Genomic DNA, 4,757 nt, shown 5'->3' with positions numbered 1-4,757 from the left:
GTCACGCCCTGCCTTTGCGTTCAGACGGTTGTTGAACTGGGACTAGAGGACCAGAGAACTAGAGGACCAGAAGAGGACCAGAGGACTAGAGGACCAGAAGAGGACCAGAGGACTAGAGGACCAGAGAACTAGAGGACCAGAAGAGGATTAGAGGACCAGAAGAGGATTAGAGGACTAGAGGACCAGAGAACTAGAGGACCAGAAGAGGATTAGAGGACTAGAGGACCAGAGAACTAGAGGACCAGAGAACTAGAGGACCAGAAGAGGATTAGAGGACTAGAGGACCAGAGAACCAGAGGACTAGAGGACCAGAAGACTAGAGGACTAGAAGAGGACTAGAGGACCAGAGAACTAGAGGACCAGAAGAGGATTAGAGGACTAGAGGACCAGAGAACCAGAGGACTAGAGGACCAGAAGACTAGAGGACTAGAAGAGGACTAGAGGACCAGAGAACTAGAGGACCAGAAGAGGATTAGAGGACTAGAGGACCAGAGGACTAGAGGACCAGAGAACTAGAGGACCAGAAGAGGATTAGAGGACTAGAGGACCAGAGGACTAGAGGACCAGAGAACTAGAGGACCAGAAGAGGATTAGAGGACTAGAGGACCAGAGGACTAGAGGACCAGAGAACCAGAGAACCAGAGGACTAGAGGACCAGAAGACTAGAGGACTAGAAGAGGACTAGAGGACCAGAGGACCAGAGGACTAGAGGACCAGAGGACTAGAGGACCAGAGGACTAGAGGACCAGAAGAGGATTAGAGGACTAGAGGACCAGAGAACCAGAGGACCAGAGGACCAGAAGACTAGAGGACTAGAAGAGGACTAGAGGACCAGAGGACCAGAGGACTAGTGGACCAGAGAACTAGAGGACCAGAAGAGGATTAGAGGACTAGAGGACCAGAGAACTAGAGGACCAGAGAACTAGAGGACCAGAAGAGGATTAGAGGACTAGAGGACCAGAGAACCAGAGGACTAGAGGACCAGAAGACTAGAGGACTAGAAGAGGACTAGAGGACCAGAGAACTAGAGGACCAGAAGAGGATTAGAGGACTAGAGGACCAGAGAACCAGAGGACTAGAGGACCAGAAGACTAGAGGACTAGAAGAGGACTAGAGGACCAGAGAACTAGAGGACCAGAAGAGGATTAGAGGACTAGAGGACCAGAGGACTAGAGGACCAGAGAACTAGAGGACCAGAAGAGGATTAGAGGACTAGAGGACCAGAGGACTAGAGGACCAGAGAACTAGAGGACCAGAAGAGGATTAGAGGACTAGAGGACCAGAGGACTAGAGGACCAGAGAACCAGAGGACTAGAGGACCAGAAGACCAGAAGACTAGAGGACTAGAAGAGGACTAGAGGACCAGAGGACCAGAGGACTAGAGGACCAGAGGACTAGAGGACCAGAGGACTAGAGGACCAGAGGACTAGAGGACCAGAAGAGGATTAGAGGACTAGAGGACCAGAGAACCAGAGGACCAGAGGACCAGAAGACTAGAGGACTAGAAGAGGACTAGAGGACCAGAGGACCAGAGGACTAGAGGACCAGAGGACTAGAGGACCAGAGGACCAGAGGACTAGAGGACCAGAGGACTAGAGGACCAGAAGAGGATTAGAGGACTAGAGGACCAGAGAACCAGAGGACTAGAGGACCAGAAGACTAGAGGACTAGAAGAGGACTAGAGGACCAGAGGACCAGAGGACTAGAGGACCAGAGGACTAGAGGACCAGAGGACCAGAGGACTAGAGGACCAGAGGACTAGAGGACCAGAGGACCAGAGGACTAGAGGACCAGAGGACTAGAGGACCAGAGGACTAGAGGACCAGAGGACTGGAGTTTGATTCCATCTGTGGACCTTAACTGCCTGATGGTTGCATCATGTCATTCCTCTTCTCTTTGCCCTCATGTCCTCTCACCTCCATACTGTCTATCTTTGAATAAAGTCAACATCTCTCTGTGTGTTCAAATTCAAATTCAAATTCAAATAAGCTTTATTGGCATGAATGTTCAGGTTACATTATTGCCAAAGCTAAATTACATATTAATGAATAATTACATTTCACAAGAAATAATCCCAATCAAAATATACCAAATACATTTTAAATATACATTCTTTTACAGATGTAGTCAATCAGAAACATGTTCGGAGCTTGTAGCACCTCTTATTGTATGACAACAGTCAACATATTTTGCAGCTAATATTGCACATTGATTTTTCTACCCACATAAGTATGGTATTTTCTGTGGATCGGGGAGATGGATGAACTCAGGATATATGTTATTTATTTTTTCAAAGAAAACATCTCTCACATCCTTATATTTCTCACAGCACAGAAAGAAGTGAGATTCTGTATTACATTCAGCTGTCTATACAATTCTGTCAGACAGAACAGACTTTGTAATTCCCTGAATAAATACATCATTTGACCAATTCTGATGTTTAAAAAAATCGTACATCTTATCGCATGGCTTACAATAAAACTTTTCCTCTAGCCACGCAGGCAAAGCAGCAACTGCCCCAGACCCCCTTCCTCCTTGGTTCACACCAGAACACCTGGGGCCAGGTAGAGTAACTCCAGCAGAGCATTGTTTTTCCTCGGGGCCCTGTAACTTGTCAATATGGCCATGTTTGTACTGTAGCTCCATCCACACTGGCCAAATGAAGGAAGACTGCATGTACTAACAGGATAAACCCGTTAGATAGACACCAAACAATGAAGGGATGAAGACTTATAGCAGTGAGCTCATTAAACAGGAATTTCATGTCCACTGAGCTGTCAGTGCAGTGCTGATCATCACACAGTCATTTACACTGTGATGTTTTTCTTTTTACCTAATTTCATCACTTTTTCATTTCCCTACAAGTTTATTAAACGAGTCCTTCTAAATGAATAAAGATTATTGTCATGGATTCATGATTAACAGACAGTGGCCTTAATAGTAAATGGTTGAGGTTCTTGTCACTTTATAACACAGTATTTTCATTTCAGTGTCACTAAAGTTGTATTTGTTTTGCAGATTTTCCTGATCTCTGACTAATCCCATCTCTCAACTGCTCCTTTCTTCTTCTTAGCCCAAGTCATATCTAACCATGATGATTGATTTCGATTGAAATATTTGCTTCTGCCTTCACCCCAATATAGAGGAGGAAAGTGTAATTTGATTTTTGATGCTCAAAGCGGGCAACTGCCTCAGACTCCCAAGGGCCCCATAGCCCTAGGTTCATTGTATGGTGTTTTGTGGTAATTTGAATAGATTCCAAAACATTTGCACTTTTGTTTGGGAACATGGGAATGTGCACTACTAAAGCACTGATATCAACACTTGATAAGGGCCTTAAGGTGAGTCCTGCTTCATTACCAGACACTGACACCCTGTCGTGAGCAGGAACCCTCTGTCAAAATTTAGTTTTAAGACCTTCATTATTCCAGATGATATTGTGTTTACATGGTGCATGTTCCTAAATCAATTTATGTTTCATCAAATACCACACAGTGAACACAGGAGGTTAATAGAGTCTGAGCCAGGGACCCCAAGCAGGGTAATCCAGTCATGGCTATGTGTCTTTGTTACTCTGGATAATCTGACAACAGTTTCCAAAAATGAAACCTGGTGTTTTCTCTTTTTTGTCTTTTGAATTTGAAATTCCTTTATTTGAGCTCGTTCCCCTCCAAGTAATATCTGGAGTATATGAGCCTGGAGGCTTTCTAGCTAGCATTCTTTTCAGGCATTTGAGGAAGTATGTTTTCCTATTCTTTTTCAATAATGTCTACAGCCAACCATTTATTAAACCTTATAACGCATAATAATATAATTTAATAGTGTTATACTAGTTTATACCATTATGTTTTAATTGCTTAGGGTCTTCTTGTACAGATCATTACCACATACCAAGTAATACTGATGTAAGTGCAAAATTAAGTTCTTAAAATAGGCCTATTATTATTATTTTTTAAGAAAGTAATGTATCCCCAGCTAGTTATACTATAAAAGCTCAGATCCTTGGACTCAGACAAAGTTGAACCTCTCTGTTCGACATCCTGGCTATCAGGAGGATCTACAGGAGCTTTCACTTTTGGCTTTTGGATGATATTAGAGTCATTGTCCAATTGATGGAGATAATATCAGATACAAATGAAAGTTTAGAGCTCTGTCATTTTCATGCTTTGTTTGATTTAAAATAGCACTTGAAGCTCACCACAAACATTGGACACGCTGAAGAAACTTGGAAAGACTGACATGGGTATATTCAGACCTGAAGCTACTACACTCTACACATCAGAGCATCAGCTAAGGGAGGCAATATAAACAAACAAGAACACTTCTCTGCAGGACTGGGCTTGCATTTTAATAGTAAAATAATCTCTGCAGTTCTTCACCATATTTGTTCATTTTATACACTATTCCTAATAGATATGCATATTTGTAGTTCTATGATCTCAGTCAAAACCCTCTAATGGGGCTCAATTTGCTTATCCTCTTATCTCCAAGACTCGTAGCCCACATGTAGGCTATATCCATAGATGTATGAACCATAGGTGTAGATGTATGAACCATAGGTGTAGATGTATGAACCATAGGTGTAGATGTATGAACCATAGATGTATGAACCATAGATGTAGATGTATGAACCATAGATGTATGAACCATAGGTGTAGATGTATGAACCATAGATGTATGAACCATAGGTGTAGATGTATGAACCATAGATGTATGATCCATAGGTGTAGATGTATGAACCATAGATGTATGAACCA

The sequence above is a fragment of the Sebastes umbrosus genome, chromosome 13 (genome assembly GCF_015220745.1).
Source record: "Sebastes umbrosus isolate fSebUmb1 chromosome 13, fSebUmb1.pri, whole genome shotgun sequence".
Lineage (NCBI taxonomy): Eukaryota > Metazoa > Chordata > Actinopteri > Perciformes > Sebastidae > Sebastes > Sebastes umbrosus.
Note: the sequence above shows the minus strand (reverse complement) of the source record.